The sequence below is a fragment of the Pinus tabuliformis genome, chromosome 1_1 (genome assembly GCF_031772625.1).
Source record: "Pinus tabuliformis cultivar Carrire ecotype Pingquan chromosome 1_1, CPIR1, whole genome shotgun sequence".
Lineage (NCBI taxonomy): Eukaryota > Viridiplantae > Streptophyta > Pinopsida > Pinales > Pinaceae > Pinus > Pinus tabuliformis.
This window is the reverse complement of record NC_142297.1, coordinates 342,728,664-342,747,807: the sequence shown is the minus strand read 5'-3', so window position 1 is coordinate 342,747,807 and position 19,144 is coordinate 342,728,664. Positions and strand designations below refer to the sequence as shown.

General features: G+C 37.1%; 1 pseudogene; it reads left to right on the top strand.

Annotated features, from left to right (window-relative positions):
• The window catches only part of LOC149212978 (polygalacturonate 4-alpha-galacturonosyltransferase-like), a 40,474-nt pseudogene extending 22,013 nt beyond the window's left edge, over window positions 1–18,461 (top strand).
• Window positions 18,462–19,144: the final 683 nt, after the last annotated feature.

The following is a 19,144-nucleotide window of genomic DNA, read 5'->3' as shown; positions in this document are numbered from 1 at the left end:
CATGATACATTGTTCAATTTGTAATCAAAAGCATTATCTTGGATAAGGGAGAAGTAACATTTATTTTCTTTCTCGTATACAAAGGAAAAATTATGAATCAATGTCAAATGCCTTTTGTGAAGCAATGTTGTTGTAAAGGGTGTTAGAAATCTTGCATTGTAGGCAAGGCCCTCACACCATACCAGATTCTGTTAACCAAAGCATGTTAACCATGTCCAATGATCTAAAATTTCATGAGCATGTTCAATGAGTGACCATAAATGAGGGGTGTCAGAGTGGCTAACAATCATAGCTTATAGTGGATAATTGTCATCGTACATAACATCTATGGTCCAAGTCATTTTTTGGTGCCCAATAATGGTGAATCATTGTATTACATCATGGTAGCATATCTTGCCTTTTTTAAAACAAAAATATATTGAAAATAAATTAAGTTATGTCTCATGCAAATGTTCAATATTGTTGTGCTGTGAGTGGTTTTCATATTATATGTATCATATATCTATAATCACTTATTTCAAGCCTACCTTAAGAAATAAATGAAGAGGTGCAGGGCCTTTTCATAATAAGGACTCCCACCAACTCCTCTCCTCATAGCAATCTTTCAAATGTTAGCCCATAAATCAAAAACATGCCCTTGTTTCTCTAGTTTGGAAACCCTTGGACAGATATGACAGTGAACTCCTACCAACCACTTCTTTAACCATCTATTGAATGCCTTTGTTTGGTATGTGTAAATGATTTTGATTGATTCCTGGAGAGGTGTGAAATCTAACTTTGCATTGACATAATACAAACACCACACTTAACCCGTGGTAGCAAAAATTCCAACCTTACAACTCTCTCATCCAATATTAAATACTTCACTAATTATTCAAGGGGTAATCTCCTTAACAATATATTAAATCTTAGAATCATTCATATTAATTGAAAAAATAAGAATATTATTTAATATTAAGTTATAATTCAGGTAGTTGCCAAGTTGACATATGATACCCCCTTGTTTGTGAGACAAGCGATGCCCTCCATTCAATGCTTTAACTATTTAATCAATGGATGTGTACATACCTTAATTTCCATTGGATCGAATCCTGTGACCTTTAAAGAGGAAACACTTTAACACAAATCGAACATGTAAATACAAACTTAATTTGTATATGTATCAAAGTTGCTTTGAGAGTTGCATGGAATGCTTAATTTTGTATAGAAGCAAGGGAAAATTTGAAGGGTTGATCACAACAAACATGTATGGTCAATTATGATTATCATAGGTATATTAGTTTGGTTTTCCCAATCCATAACTTGCACACTTTGTTACCACTGTTAAAGGCATGTCATGATGGTTTACTGGTGTAACATCATGTACATTTAGTTGTGTCTATTAAAGGCATGTTAGTTCAATGACAAAACCAATTGTTTGTCAACTTGGTTAGCTTAGTGAGCTATGTGTTAATCATCTCAATGAACAACATATAAGGTCAATTAGCTTAGCCATTGCCATGAAAATTCCATTGTCACTATTAGTGACATGTTAGGTTGGATATTAATATGTATTTTTGATTAACATTATCTAGGAGATTAACCAAATCAAAATGCATGTTTGACTACAATTGTGGGAGATATGTTAGATAGGTCAACCCCATCAACAACATTTATGTTCAATTGCACATGTTAGAGGCATGACACAATGGTCAATTGATTAGTAACATGTACATTTTGGTTATCACTATTAAAGTTGTGTTAGGTTGGTTAACTTGTTCAATCACTTGTATGTTTGGTTACAATTATTAAAGCCTCACTTGATTGTTTAATGTAGTAAATGTAGTGTAAGTCTAGTTACCATTGTTGAAGGCATGTTTTGTTGGTTAAATTAGTTAACATCATATACATTCAACTATGATTGTTAGAGCCATCCAAGGCTATTAACCCCATTTAAAGTAGTGCATAACATCGATGGGGGCTTGCTTATTGCATTATGTGTGAGTATAGTGTGTTATTTTTTTTTGTAAGTTGAAGATTTTTCATTAATAAAAAAGAATGTACAAGGGCATCAAAATGCATGGCTTCTAATTATTTATATATTTAATGTAATATGCCTTTCATTAAGAAGAGGAAATAGACTTTGGGGTATAGGGGAATGACGTTGTTTAGGGGAAATGTCGATCTCATTTATCTCATCTTCACTTTCCCTTCCTTATCATTAGCATCCCTCTCCTTTTTTTCTTTATCCACCAACATCAATAATAGACTTTTTGTGAAGAAGTAGTATTGGATGACTCAGGATGAGGGTTAGAGCTCATATGTTTATCTTGGGTTTCTCCTTGGGATTTCTGAGCTTACGTATCTTGCTTTAAATTCTTCTTAAACGTCCCAACAATATCCTTTCGCATCTCTTGTTCATGAAACTTCAGCTTGTGAGCACAATATTCATCATAAATTTCCTTTGAAGATTCATGTAGCCATTTTGCACCGAGGCCTATTCCTGGGGGGGAGATTGGGAGGATCTACATTTGTCAACAGACCTTTTTATTGTTGTCCCGTGTCGCCCCAAACTTTATAGCCCATGTTTGTAGCCAAGATATACCCTCTTCCATATGTAAACTATTTATCAGATTGATAAAAAGAGAAGACTGAGCTCTTCCATGAGCTTTTATTTGAAGATGAGAATGACAGTGAAATTTTCATTTTTAACTATACACCTAAACAAGCTTAGAGACCCTTCCACCTCATTGGCTTAAAATCTAGACTCAAACCATGGCAGAATGTGACATTTTGACGTGTGTCACTCTAGTCCCTTTGACAAGGAGTGACATGACACCTTTTGTGAAAGAGCAACAAGAGACTGTCGCCACTTGCCCCTTTGAAAGTGGTGAAACTTTTTAGAAAAAGGGTAAATGTCTAAAAACATCATGGGAAAAGGTTTCCAAAAATTTAAGAATGATTCCATTTGATTGAATCACTACTACAAGAGACTATCGCCTCTTCCCCCTTTGAAAAAGTTGAAACTGTCTAGAAAAAAAGTATATTTGAAAACATTGTGAAAAAGAGTTTCCAAAGCATTTAAAAACGATTCCATTCCATTGAATCACTACTACATGAATTCAGCTTAAAATTTCATTTTATTTATTAAATTTATCATAATCAAAATTCCCCATGGATGACATTGAGAGGCATTAGAAGATATATATATATTTTTTCATAAGAGCTTGTTAAATCATACCATGGCAATTGAATAACTTTATTTAAGAAATTTTGTCTCCCGCATACCAGTCACCAAATAAAATTTCGAGGAGGGCGATGCCATTTTTATTCAAACCCTCAAGGTGCACCCTCGAGGAGCTTTCAAGAATGGAAGAAGAACAATGGGTGACACAATTTTGTTCATACCCTAGATTTTTGAATTCTGGAGAAGGTTTTAGCAATTTTGTTCAAACCATGAATTTTTGAATTCTAGAGGAGGTTTTAGCAATGGAGGCCAACGTTTTGCTACGAGTATCCTATTTTTCCTTTCCTGTTTGATAGAGGCGGGGGATTGTTGGGGTTTTGTGCAGGGAATGGGACACCTAATTGGAACTTGTGTGGCTCCTTGTTTTTTCTGTGGAACCCAAAACCCACATAAGGTTCAAACAGGGCTTTTCGTTTCCACCGACACCCAAAAAATTCCCCTCTCTCTCTATAGGTTGTCGCCTTCTCCTCCAAGGCAGTGAAAGAGGTTGATAGACCTATTCCAGAAATTCTAGACTCGAGTAACTGATGAAAAAGATTCAGTTGTTGGACATCCCCTTTGGAATCATAGATTTTCCCTACCACAGGTAACAAAAACCGCTCTGAGGCTGCTGCAGCAAAGGCCGTTGATAAATTTGGGGAAGAGGGAAAAAAATCATGGAGCCCATCGACCCACCAAGCCTTGGGAAAGAACTTTCGACTATATCCATTTCTCGCAGCGGTAAGTCTCTATCTGACTCCACTTCTATTATCGAATTTCTGTCTTTGGAATATTTGATGGTTATTGAAACCAGAGTAAATAGACTTCTTCGACTAAGACTAATTCTATCCTAGCTTTAATTGATGGAATGCAAATTTGGCAGCTATGAAAAATAATGTGCAGCATGCACCAAGCATGGGTACTAGAAATTACTAATTAGAGTATATAAAGGTTTTTTAAACGCAAGATGTAAAAATCAAATAAAAAGTGATGGCTCTAGGCTAAACCCACGTGAGTGTCTTGATTGCCTCAATGAGTTGATATGAGAAGAAATGTTGAGATGCATTTGGCTTAGACATCAATAACAATCATATCTATTTAAATGAGATTTTAGAACATTGTGTTTCAGATTTCAAGATCCTTGAAATGATCTTTATTTGTCATGAACCCCCTTTCCTTTGATACCAGAATCTCAAAGATGCACAAAGGTTGATCCTTTACCTTCAATAAGCATCTACCCAATGGAAAATCATGAACACTATTTTTCAAGCCCTCTTGATTGATGTCCAAGGGCTGAGGATACTTCACCTTTTGTAGCCTTTTATACTTCTCTGCGAGACAAACAAAGCACTAATATAAGGCCGAAGGCATGTCAATGAGCTCAAGAATAATATAATATATATGAGCTTAGATGCTAGGAACTTTATAGCTTCAGATATCGTTTTATATAAACCTGAAACAGAGAAGGAATTCTGAGTGAGACACTATCTCCAAACCAAATTAAATTCAAGGGTGATTTCATAATAGAAGATTTGACCCTAAAGAAACCAAAGCTTCCTGGCTATAGTCATCACAAAAGGCCTTAGATATAGATCATTTGACTAAGAATTTGACAGAGAGATCTATCCTAGAGATGCTTGATTGATGGGCCCTTGATCTCATTTTCTTTCTGGGATCTTCAACCTAGAATTTTGCAGTAGGAGTTTCAGTGCTTCACGATGACCGTTCTTTGAAGAGGAAGGAGGTCAGTGTTGTCAGAAAACTTCTTATGATTTCTTTCTTCCTTGCTTGGGCTTGCCCTCACCTTAGCTCTAATACCTTTCCCTCACCTTAACTTTGATACCATTCTGGAGGGGCAAGCTAAACATGACAACAATAGAGGTAAGAAGCTATAGATTCCTGTGTTGTCTATCTTTTAGCTTCTAGAACATCATATGTTTTATTGCCAATTTTTGCTAAATTTAAAATTGACATACTGATCTAAGAAGAGGGTTTGCAATGCTAATAACCTCTTCTTCATTCGATGTTGGCACACTCGAGTCTTGTTAAAGGACCAACTATTTCTTGTGCAAAATTCAAAGCAGACAACAACATACAACATGTTTTTTGAGAATCAAAACAACTTCTAGAAGTTCTATGACATTAATCCAACACTATGTTTATAAATCGGTTCGTACTAATGGACACAGGATGTGTAAAATGTATTCTTCAACAAAAATTTTCTCTATCAGCTGGTTTAAAGCTTACAACCTTACTCCTATCTTCAAGAAAGGGTACTTTCTTCCCTTTCACTTCATAGGTATATGAAAACCTATTTTTGTAAGCACCCATAACCATGAATATTATACCAACTCCCTATGGTTAGTGCACCAAAAATGTAAGTGTAACACTCATCCGTGTGGCAGTCATAAGGCATTTAGGTAAGGTTTTACTAACACTGGCATCCCAAACCATTAAGATCTATCCATGGCCTCAAAATGATGTATTTCGTATACTCAATAGAACACTCATCATTTCTCTCCCCTAATCATCAAATTTTTTCTCTTCATTCTGAATGAGAAATCAATCAACAAGTCACCATTTTAAATGTTAGATCACAATATGTTTAGCTTCTCTCTTGTGCTTACACTATAGTATTCTCGCAACTTCAGAATTGAAAATCTGAAACACAGTCTCATGATGTGAATTTAGGGAGGCATAATTCACCCTTGCTTTGCATCAAATTACCCCCCTAGCATTCCCTTTACCTTTACATGCCTCAATGCAAGGCATGCCAAGTCGGTACCTGCTCAGTTAAATTAATAAGTTGAGGGGCGTCATATATAGCCAATGCTGCCTGCCTGTTCTTCCTCTTCCTATGTTGTAGTGTATGAATAGTCAGTCGGACGCATTAGGATCCCCATTAATAATAACATCTATGTTGGTATATGAATCTGAATGACGTGTTTCCCTTAATTATATGTTTTTGTTTTTTAACCAAAAAGGCTAACAGAGATAGAGACCCTCAAATCTGTCTACTTCTGGCCCCTATGCCCATTTTCATCTATGTTTTTACCATGTCAGTGTTCCTTTGTTTCTCAAAACTGCATGAAATCAGTTGATCTATCCATTTCGTAATGCCTTTGGTAAATTTTTCTATCAAATGCTCTGAAGTATATATGATATCTAAGGGTTTTTTGGTTGTTTCTAACTTCATATATTTATGCTAACCATGATATGGGTTTGATGTAGAGGATTATGATTGATTAAGGGTTGCATTGCTCGATATCTATTTAGGAGGAGGAGAAGGAGAAAAGTGGTGTTAGGGTTGAGAGCTAAAGATGCCCGTGAAAAGAGGAGGTGTGTCGAATGGAGGGTGGTAGGGCTACCAGCATGGTAGAAATGGAGGATGGGGAGGTTGGGGTTTTCATCACTGAATAGCTGTGGTGGGATTCCTTGCTATCTTGGTGGTCATGCCATTGGTTTTTCTCGTAACTAGGTTTCGTCACTCCGCATCTACATCTGCAATTGGTAAGCTTCTTCCTTCCCTCCTCCCTCGCTGGTAAGCTTCTTCCTACCCTCCCTGCCCTCCTCCCTCACTGGTAAGCTTCTTCCTGCCCTCCTCCCTCATCACATTGCTTCTGTCTATTTTTTGGGGGTGGGTTAGTGTTTAATTTATCTTTATTGGCAAGCATGCCCTTTCTTAATCTAGTAGTATTACAATGAAATGTAGACTTCTTACAACATTCAAGTAAGATCTCCATTACAATGAAGTGTAGTTATCTTATACTATTTTATAAAGATCCCTTTCATTGAGAACCCATTGAGCAATGTATTTATGTCATTTGAGCCTTGGCGGAGAATTATCATCACTCTCGGTTAACCATTGAACCAAGACCCCATGGACCTGCTTCAAAATTTGATTTGCCTTCACCACCCCTGTTAACAATTGAACCAAAAATCCGTGGACATAATTTGGAATTTGATTTTTCTTTTAGCTTTTTTCACAGGATCTGAAGGCGCAGATGTTATCAAACATACTTTCCTCGCTTATTGTCAAAATTTTAGCACCTCTAACATTCTTCTAGACATTTTGTGATTTTTCTTTATAGGTTTCCTTTCATCTGATCTGTGTGAAGTTGTGAACTCCATCTCTGCAATAACACAGTACAATACCTACCAGGAGAAAGATTCAAAGTTTGTACCTCTCTCATGCAAGAGAAAAGGTTTTACCAACTGCACCTAGGGTAGTTTCCCTTGCCAAAGATAATGAAACCATTCATCCCGATAGCAAGAAATAACAATGCTTTTTCCATTTTTTAACAAAGGGAAATGCATATGATTGGTAAATTTGCTGGGCCACTGCTTGGTGAATTCACTAGGCACTCCTCATTCTGAGTAGGATGGTACTAAGTGTGCGTTGGATTCTGCATAAGTTGGATGGGTATTATAAAAATATATTTGTTAAGAGTTCAGTTCAACATCTTACTCATGGGAATTGAATCTGGGTGGGAAGGGTAACGATCATTCTTCTCATCCACTCATTATCAGAGCCAGACCCACTTTCCATCCATAAAGCTAAATCCACTTCTCATCAGCGAAGCTAAAACTAGTTCTGATCCACCCAACCTAGACCCAATTCACAACAACAATCTTGTTCACCAGCTACTTTCTGCTATACATATCATTTTCACATTGTTCCCACAGTGTTCAGAGCACATTGACCAAAACAAACGATAGATATTATAAACACCATTTTATTATTGATGTGTAATGAAATCTCGATCTTAGCATATGCATGATAGGAAAGCAACCCCCTTTTTAGCGTTTCAGTATTTTTATAGATATTCTTCTCCATCAAGTCTTTCTACCTGACCATATATGCGTTTTTTGTCATTTAAAACAACAGGGCACAACTTCTCAGGAGATGGATCTGTTAGAATGGTATTCTCTTTCCACATCTTGAAAACCAATTCTATTTTTCTATGGTCATTTTGTTCTTTTTCAGGATCTGGGCAATGCACTTGCACGTGTGTTAGTCTAATCCCAGAAAATAATAGTGTCCCGAAACTGAAATTTAATTGACATGAGTGGATTGAAATGGAGAGGAATTATTGAGGATACTGGAGCTCTATCATATGTTTAAAATGACTCTTATCTATTTATCTACGGGGTTCACAGGAACACACAGATGACTGGAGAAAGCAGAGTTTAACAGAGACCATTGACTCTCCCTTCCCAAAGGAGGCAAGTATAAGAAACCTACTACATTTGGATATCTTAAATTTGATTTCTCCCCTATTGACCAGAGAATTGAAAATAAATTTTATTTACTGGGCATGTGATTAATGTCATAATAGCTAACACAAAGCACTCGGGAACTCTAAACTTAAATATTGTTGGACGGAATGACTTATCTTCCTCATGGGTATTAGAAAAGCCCTCCGAAGTAAACCAAAGGGATATTACTAACTCTGAGGTATGATTGGTGAAGATTTTGGTTATCTTCTCTATTGAACATGTAAGGAAACATATGTGATGATGATCTATGTAGTTGAGTAGGGTTGTATTAAGCAGGAATTTAAAAATGACATTGGCAGGGGTGCTTCTCTATTTCTAACGGTGTACATCAAGCAGAGGCAAATGACTTCTGGAGACAGCTCATAAAAGTTACGTTTGAAACAAGATGGTGTGATCTTCAATGAGGAAGGCAAGGAAAATTCTGAGGGGGGTAAAATGAATGACGAGGTGCAAAAAAAAACTTCCAATGACGAAGAACTTCTTACGAGGTTTCAAGAGGATGACACACGAAGTGAACATTGAGATGTCAAAGAGAATGCTCTTGATGGTAAGTTTTGATTTTCCCTGGTTAACTAGTCTATGATGTTGCTAGCCTACTGTAAGGTAATGTCTAGTCAAACTTCCAAGACAATGGTTGTTGTAATGCAGACCATTTGCAGCTTGAAGAAAGTCCAACAAAAGTTTCGCGGAGGGTAAAATTATTTGCTGCACTAGATCGCTACTTTTTGTTCTCATGGAAAAGGGAATTGTTATATTATTTTCCAAAATCCTTTTTGAATGTTACTTCTCCAATATAAAATTTTTATATTTCTTAGATTTTAGAACAGTATGCTTTAATTTATAGTAGTTTAACGCTTACAGCAATTGAGACAAAAGAGGAGGGAGAAAAGGTCAACAGAGCTGATTAAACAGGATGAAGAAAAAGGAGTTGAGCTTGAAAACGAAACAATTAAACGTTCCAAGGAGGTAGATTATACTATCCTGGGAAAATACAGCATTTGGAGGCGGGAAAATGAGAACGAGAATTCTGACTCCACTGTTAGATTGATGCGAGACCAACTGATCATGGCTAGGGTGTGTTCAAGAATTTGTTGGAGCAATCAGTGCGCAGCAAGATAAATAACATACACAACAAATAAACCATACACAAAAGACACAGAAGATTAACGTGGTTCACCCAACCATTCTGGGCTACGTCCACCAAACATAGGCATCGACAATCTTTATTATCAAAACAGGAGATTACAAGAGAATCAATTTCCTCTCAAACACTCACGTACACCTCCCAATCCGTATGGACACCTGTTTTATAGCTAAGAGAATCTAACTGCCTCATAAATCCACTTACAGCAAATATAGGATGCATTAACTCTCTCCCAACAAAATAGAGCTAATATAGCAACTCAATCTTATTGTTGTCACCTACTTAGATTTTTTCCTATTTTACTAAAACCGAAAATCTCAACAATCTCCACCTTGACAACAATTAGCCTGATGACCTGTTTCTTTATTACTTATTTTTTCTACAAGCCAAGAGAAGCCAAACACCAACGCAGCTTCTCTAACAAAACTGGTTTTGTGAACATGTATGCACAGTTTTCCTTTGTATGCACCTTTTCAAGAGAGACTCCCCTTTCAGTGATTACCTGTCTTACAAAATGGTACTTTATTGGTATATGCTTTGATTTACTGTGATAGGCCGGATTCTTAGCCAAATGTATTGCACTTTGACTATCACAAAGTAACTTGATGTTGTCCTGTAACCTACCAAACTCACCAAGCAAACCTTTCAGCCAAACCGCCTCTTTGCAAGCATGTGAAGCAGCAATGTATTCTGCTTTAGTAGTGGATAAAGCAACAATGTTTTGTAGCTTTGACATCCAACTAATAGCTCCACCTGCAAGAGTAAAGACATACCCTGAAGTTGACCTTCTCTTATCCAAATCACCTGCGAAATCAGAATCAACATACCCACAAACAGATTCACTACTCTTATTGTAAGTAATACAATAACTACTTGTGCCTCTCAAATACCGAAGCACCCATTTCACTGCTGACCAGTGTTCTTTACCCGGATTTTCCATATACCTGCTGACAACCCCAACTGCATGTGAAATATCTAGTCGAGTACAAACCATCGCATACATCAAACATCCTACTACATTGGCATATGGAATTCGAGACATATAATCCTTTTCTTCATCTGTATTAGGACATAAAATTGAAGAAAGCTTAAAATGGGAAGCTAAAGGGACTGACACAGGCTTCACATTGTTCATACCAAACCTCACAAGTATTTTCTCAATATACTTTTGTTGTGATAGCCACAGCTTACCATTGCTCCTGTCTCTGAAAATCTCCATGCCCAAAATCTATCTCGCTGCTCCTAGATCTTTCATATCAAATGTCCTTGCCATCTAAGTCTTTAACCTGTTGATTTCTTCAATGCTTTTGCTTGCTAAAAGAATATCGTCAACATACAACACTAAGATAACGAACATGCCATTACTTAACTGCTTAAAGTAAACACAATGATCATATTCACTTCTTATATATTTTTGAATCAACATGAAAGAATCAAATTTCTTGTACCATTGTCGAGGCGACTGCTTCAGACCATACAATGACTTCTTGAGCCTGCAGAAAAATTTCTTATTGCGATGCTGAACAAACCCTTTCTGTTGTTCCATATAAATTTCCTCATCTAAATCACCATGTAAAAACGTAGTCTTAACATCTAGTTGTTGTAATTCTAAATCAAGCAAAGCAACTAACGCTAACACAATTCTAATTGAAACAATTTTAACAACTGGTGAAAATATCTCATGAAAGTCTATGCCTGCTTTCTGAGAAAACCCTTTTACAACCAACCTCACTTTGTATCTGTCCTCTGTATCATTCACACCCCGTTTCACCTTGAAAACCCATTTACATCCCACAATTTTCTTGCCTTTGGGAAGTTCAACCAGATCCCATGTGCCATTCTTACCTAAGGCCATCATTTCTTCCTTCATGGTTGTTTTCCATTTGTCACTCTTTGAACCTTCTACAGCTTCCTGATAACACAAAGGTTCATTATCATTAGTGGTCAAAGCAACTGAAGTAACATAATCATCATACCTTCTAGGAGGGCGTTTAATTCTTGTAGACCACCTTAAGGATGTTTCTGGTGCTTCCACAATTGGCTGACTACCATCTGTAGGAACTTCTTCATGATCACCTTCTGAGACCTATTCATGACCTACATCTGAACCCTGTTCATAATTTGATTCTGAAACCTGTTCATGACTAGAATATGAACTATGGTCATCATGACTATCATTAGAAGTGCTATCAAACTGAATGTGCTGAAAATCAGATACATCATCCTGTTTCAATTTATTATCCACATCTAACTGTACAAGAGAGGATTCATCAAACTTTACATCTCTATTGATGATGATTTTGTGGGTAGTAGGATCCCACAATCTAAATCCCTTTGTTCCATCACCATACCCAACAAAAATATACCTCTTTTATTTCGGATCTAATTTAGTTCATTGATGTTTAGGTACTAGAGCATATGCATCACAACCAAACACTCTGAGTTTAGAATAATCACAAGGGTGACCTTTCCATACCTCTTGAGGAATCTTGCAACCTATCGCTGTCGATGGCGACCGATTTATCACATAACAAGCTGTAGCCACTGCTTCTGTCCATAACTCCTTCTGCAAACTAGCGTTACTCAGCATACTCCTTGCTCTCTCCAAAAGAGTCCTATTCATGCGTTCAGCAACTCCATTTTGCTGAGGAGTATAAACAGTAGTCTTATGTCTCTCGATCCCTGCATCCTTGCAATAGTTTTCAAACTCCTTGGAAGTAAACTCACCACCATTGTCAGTTTGTAAACATTTTATAGTTCTACCAGTGATGTTTTCTACCAATGCTCTAAACTGCTTGAAAACTGTAAAAACATCAGACTTCCTTTTCAACATGTAGACCCACACTTTCTTAGAAAAGTCATCAATAAACGATACAAAATATGACGAGCCACCATACGAGGTTGTAGGTGCTGGACCCCAAACATTTGAATGGATATAATCAACTATTCCTTTACTAGTATGTTTGCCTGTTTTAAACTTTTGCTTACTTTGTTTGCCAAACAGACAATGTTTACAGAAATCTAACTTTCCATACCTTAGATTAGGAAGTAACTTGTGATCAGCCAAAACCTTTAACCCTCTTTCGCTCATATGGCCCAACCTTTGATGCCATATGCGAATGGAACTACTGTCATGTTCAGACACCGTAGACACATGAACTGACCCTTTTCTTCCTTCTAACTGAAACATATTTCCTACTTTCTTAGCTTTCATTACTAGTAAAATACCTTTGTAAATTTTCATTACTCCACCTTGAATTACAGTTTTATATCCATTTTTGTCAAGTGCTCCCAGTGAAATTAGATTTTTCCTTAAATATGGTACATGTCTTACATCAGTTAACATTTTGGTTGTCTCATCAAACATTTGCAGCTGTATACTCCCTATTCCCACAATATTAGATGTGACATCATTACCCATGTACACGACTCCATCATTCACTGATCTATATGTCTTAAACCAGTCTCTATGAATACACATGTGGTTTGATGCACCGGAATCTAACAACCAATGTTGATCATGATTTGACAAATTAACTGATAAGACTTCGTCGCTCATACCTGAACCAGATGCCGAACCTGTATCGGTCATGTTCGCTTCCTTCTTCTTTGTCGATGAAGCTTCTTTAGAAGTTTGTTGTCGCTTCCAGCAATCCTTCTTCAAATGCCCCAATTTGCCGCAGAACCAGCACTTTACTTTACTCTTCTTTCCTTTTGACTTTGAACGCGAATCGCTGTGCTTACCAGAGCGTCTTTCTCTAGAACGATCTCTAGCCATCATTGCCTCTGATGTAGAAGTGTCAGCATTCGACCGCTTCTTGGTCTCCTCAGACAACAAAGCTCCGACGACATCATCAAATTCAATGGTTTCAGATGAACTAAGACTTATAGAAGTAACAAAATGATCCCATGACTCGGGCAACGAGCACAATAAAGTTATGGCTTTATCCTCGGATTCAAATTTTACTTCTATGCTTTCTAATTGCACCATTAGAGTATTAAAAACATTCAAATGATCAGTAATGGAAGTACCTTCCTTCATTCGCAAACTGTATAGCTGCCGCTTCAGGAGAATCCGATTTGTCAAGGATTTTGTCATATATAGCTTCTCCAACTTCGTCCATAAACCAGCAGCAGTCTTCTCTGACACGATGTTAAATAAAACATCATCAGCCAAACACAGTCGAATACCACTCAAGGCTCTTCCATCCAATTCATTCCATTCATCATCTGTCACGGGGTAAGGCAGTTTGGATCTGCCCAACAACGCCTTTGCCATGCCTTGCTGTACCAGCAGATCATGCATTTTTACCTTCCAGATCTCGAAATTGTTTTTGCCGTTAAACTTCTCGATTTCAAACCGGGCACTCTGAGTTTTTGCCATCTCGTTTAAAACAAACAATCTCCCAATCCAACTTTTAAATAAAAGGAGTTAATATATACAAACCACCTATGCCTTATATTACACTGCCTTTGCTTTTAAAAAAAAAAAAATTGTTGTGTGAATTACAACAAAAAACCCAAAAAATCAATTGCAATTTTTTACCAACACAATGTTTACCAATTTTGGCGCGTTGGCGATCTCATCACTCCAGCAAATCCGCGCTGGCAGCAGAAACACTTCGAGTATGAAAAATGGTGTGTTTATCCCCTTCAGATCCGCGCTAATTAGGAAATTGGCACACTGGCGCACTTAACACAGCCTTATCCGTGCTTTTTCTGTTTGTTGGCACTACTGTTTTAGAATAACCCACGCCAATCAAAAAACTTAGAACAAAAAATACACACTCATCAATTTTCCTGCGTGTTCTGGCAATCAACATGCACCAACAAGCAATACAATATGCACCCTTCAATCAATACGCATCTGGGATTACAAGCGCATCCTTCAATCAATATGCACATGCACCGGCAACCAATACGCATGTGCACGCAAGTCCACGGCAGCTCCAAGCATGGGATACAACTCCAACCACGCCGTTTTGGTTAAATTCCACGCTGCTCCATTATGGTTTATTCTTCACGTTGTTTTCAATGCTCAGCCATGTTACATGTTTGTTATAACCCAGCCATGCGCCAACAGCCATCACGCAGGTCCGTCCACGCAGCAATGTACAGTTCCAAGCCCACCACGCTGCGACTTCTACAAAACCACCTTCAGCAGCACGCAACAATCGTTGAGCGCAGTTTATTATGTGTTTGTTTGGTTGGGAGCACCGTTCAGCCAGCCACACAAACGCATGGAGACAGCCACGTTACACGCAGGACCTCCTCCGCTGCTCCACGCCTCAAACATGCTCTGATACCACTTGTTGGAGCAATCAGTGCGCAGCAAGATAAATAACATACACAGCAAATAAACCATACACAAAAGACACAGAAGATTAACGTGGTTCACCCAACCATTCTAGGCTACGTCCACCAAACATAGGCATTAGCAATCTTTATTATCAAAACAGTTGATTACAAGAGAATCAATTTCCTCTCAAACACTCATGTACACCTCCCAATCCGTATGGACACTTGTTTTATAGCTAAGAGAATCTAACTGCCTCATAAATCCACTTACAACAAATATAGGATGCATTAACTCTCTCCCAACAAAATAGATCTAATATAGCAACTCAATCTTATTGTTTTCACCTACTGAAACTTTTTCCTATTTTACTAAAACCGAAAATCTCAACATAATTTCCCAGGCTAGGAATAATCTTGATTTATACCGTGAATTGATGCTTCGTATTAAAGAATGTCAGTGTACATTGGCTGAAGCTAATGCAGATTTTGATCTACCTTAAAGGTAATAGTTTTCGCATTGGCTGCTTCTAAATCAAGAGTAGTAAGTGCTTCTAATAGCATTTGGTGTTCATATCCTTCGTTTCTTTTAAAGTTGTAGTCCGTGTGTCAATCTTTCTGATTTTCATTCTCTTTTTCATGGCCAATAATTGATATGAATGTTTGAGTGCACCTCAAAAGATCAAGGCTATGGGTCATGTCCTATCCATGGCTAGAGAAAATTTTTATGATTGTGTGACAGTAACAAAGAAGTTGCGAGCCATGCTTTAGTCTATAGACGAGCAAGTAAGGACCTTGAAAAAGCAAAGTACATTTTTAAGTTAGCTGGTAGCAAAGACTGTTCCCAAGGGCCTGCACTTTCTGTCCATGTGATTGACCATGGATTATTACTTGCTTTCCCTTGAAAAGCGAAATTTCCTAAAAAGGACAAGTTGGAGGATCCAACTCTTTATCACTATGCATTATTTTCTAACAATGTATTGGCTGCATCTGTGGTTGTGAATTCAACTGTCATGAATGCTAAGGTGAAGTGTTATTAATTTAAAATACTCTAAAGTTTGGAAGTCCAACAGTGTTGCTGCATTTTACATTTAATATTTGGATCTCATTGTAGGTGATTTACTTGTGTTTGGAGGAACCTCAGAAACATGTATTTCATCTCGTCACAGACAAATTAAATTTTGGGGCCATGAAAATGTGGTTTTTGCTTAATCCCCCAAGGAAAGCTGCGATACATGTAGAAAATGTTGACGATTTTAAATGGCTCAATTCCTCCTATTGCCCTGTGCTTTGCCAACTTGTATCCGCCGCTATGAAAGAGTATTATTTCAAGGCAGATCACTCGACTACACTCAGCACATTCCTCTAATTTGAAATATATAAATCCAAAATATTTATCCACGCTAAATAATCTTTGTTTCTATCTTCCACAAGTTTATCCCAAACTGGACAAGATCCTTTTTTGGGATTATGATATTGTGGTGCAGAAAGATTTGACACCCTTGTGGTCAGTAGATCTTCATGGAAAGGTTAATGGTTTAGTGGGAACTTGTGGAAAAAGCTTTCGCCAGTTTGACAAAGACCTTAATTTTTCCAATCCGCACATAACCAGGCACTTTGATCCTAATGCTTGTGGTTGGGCATATGGGATGAATGTATTTGATCTCAAAGAATGGAAGAAATAAGATATAACTAGAATATATCACAAGGGGCAGAACATGGTAAGTGTGTAGTGTGGTTTATTTATGTTAATTCCTGTGATGCTTACTTTAAAGTATCTGAAGTAAACATGAAGTAATTAGCTAGAAAACTTAACGGGTTTTTCTTTGTTCGATTTCTAAGTTTTTCTTTTATTGTATGTCAGGATCAGGAATGAGTGTTGTGGAAGCTTGGAACACTACCCCCTCAATTTTCACATTGGCTACTTCTAAATCAAGAGTAGTAAGTGCTTCCATTTGCATTTGGTGTTCATATCCTTTTTTTCTTTTAAAGTTGCGGTCTATGTGTCAATCTTTCTACTTTTCATTCTCCTTTTCATGACTAATAATTGATATGAATGTTTCAGTGCACCTGAGAAGATCAAGGCTATGGTTCATGTCCTATCCAAGGCTAGAGAAAAATTTTATGGCTGTGTGACAGTAAAAAAGAAGTTGCAAGCCATGCTTCAGTCGCCAGACGAGCAAGTAAGGACCTTGGAAAGGAAAATTAAATTTTTAAGTCTGGTGGCAACAAAGTCTATTCCCAAGGGCCTGCATTGTCTGTCCATGCGATTTACCATAGATTATTACTTTCTTCCTCTTGAAAAGCAATAATTTCCTAAAAAGGACAAGTTGGAGGATCCGACTCTTTATCACTATGCATTATTTTCTGACAATGTATTGGATGCATCTGTGGTTTTGAATTCAACTATCATGAATGCTAAGGCGAAGTGTTATTAATTTAAATTAATCGAAAGTTTGGAAGTCCAACAGTTTTTCTCCATTTTACATTTAATATTTGGATCTCATTGTAGGTGATTTACATGTGTTTGCAGGAACCTGAGAAACATGTATTTCATCTTATCAGAGACAAGTTAAATTTTGGGGCCATGAAAATGTGATTTTTACATAATCCCCTTGGGAAAGCTATGATACATGTAGAAAAGGTTGATGATTTTAAATGGCTCAATTCCTCCTATTTCCCTATGCTTCGCCAACTTGAATCCGCAGCTATGAAAGAGTATTATTTCAAGGCAGATCACTCGACTACACTCTCAGCACATTCCTCCAATATGAAATATATAAATCTAAAATATTTATCGATGCTAAATCATCTTCATTTCTATCTTCCACAAGTTTATCCCAAAATGGACAAGATACTTTTCTTGGATGATGATATTGTGGTGCAGAAATGTTTGATGCCCTTGTGATCAGTAGATCTTCATGGGAAGGTTAATGGTTCAGTGGAAACTTGTGGAGAAAGCTTTCGCTGGTTTGACAAATACCTTAATTTTTCCAATCCGCAGATAGCCAGGCACTTTGATCCTAATGCTTGTGGTTGGGCATATGGGATGAATGTATTTGATCTCAAAGAATGGGAGAAATAAGATATAACTAGAATTTATCACAAGTGGCAAAACACGGTAAGTGTGTAGTGTGGTTTATTTATGTTAATTCCTGTGATGCTTACTTTAAATTATTTGAAGTAAATCTGAAGTAATTAGCTAGAAAAATTAATGGTTTTTTTTTGTTCGATTTCTAAGTTTTTCTTTTATTGTATGTCAGAATTAGGATAGAGTGTTGTGGAAGCTTGGAACACTACCCCCTGGATTGAACGTTTTATGGATTGACCCATCCTTTGGACGAGTCTTGGAATGTGCTGGGTTTAGGATATAATCCTAGCATGCGCTGTTCAAAGATTGACAATGCAACTATTGTTCATTAAAATGGGAACATGAAACCTTGGTTAGAGCTGGCAATGATGAAGTACAGGCCTTACTAGACAAAATATATAAAATATGATCATCCTTTCTTACAAAAATGCAATATAAATGAATAGTTGTGACCTCAATATTCATACTGCAATAGATTGTCAAATGTAAAGTGTAAAGGCCCTTGATTCTGGTTGATAATTCATTCTAATTCATTTGTTTTTGGAGTTCCACAGAAGGTTTCTAGTTTATGGCTTAATGAGTCAGGCTTTTGGAGGTGCAGTGGCCTAGCCAAGTTTAAGATTTACAAATTTTATGTCGTCATTGTATTCCTTCATAGTTGGAAGTAAACTCCTATATAAGTATTCTTTTCTTTGTTAGTTAATATTTCTCTTTCATCAAGTAATTACACAAATTGTTCTTCCAAGAACACAAAGAAGTACGAGACACAAAGATTTAGGCTTTCAAGGCAGGGCAAAATCTCTCAATAGGCAAAAACCCAACAATCCTCCTCTTATTGAATTTATTCAAAATGAGATATCCAACACAAGACCAAAGAGTCCCTCCAAGTCATCCCTCCTCTTTAAGTCAAGGTCAGTAGTTAAGTCTCTGCCTAGTCAAAGTCAGAAGTAGCTTCTGAATTTATGTCCTTATTGCAGGTTTATTCTCTTATTATAATACATTGACTTCCAATTATAGACTCTTTGCCTTCTATTACTGATCTTCGGCTACTACAGCAAATGCATCAGCTCTGATTTACTAATAATCCACTTTCTTGTTGAGTTAGAGATCAACTGCCACGGTTCTAGAG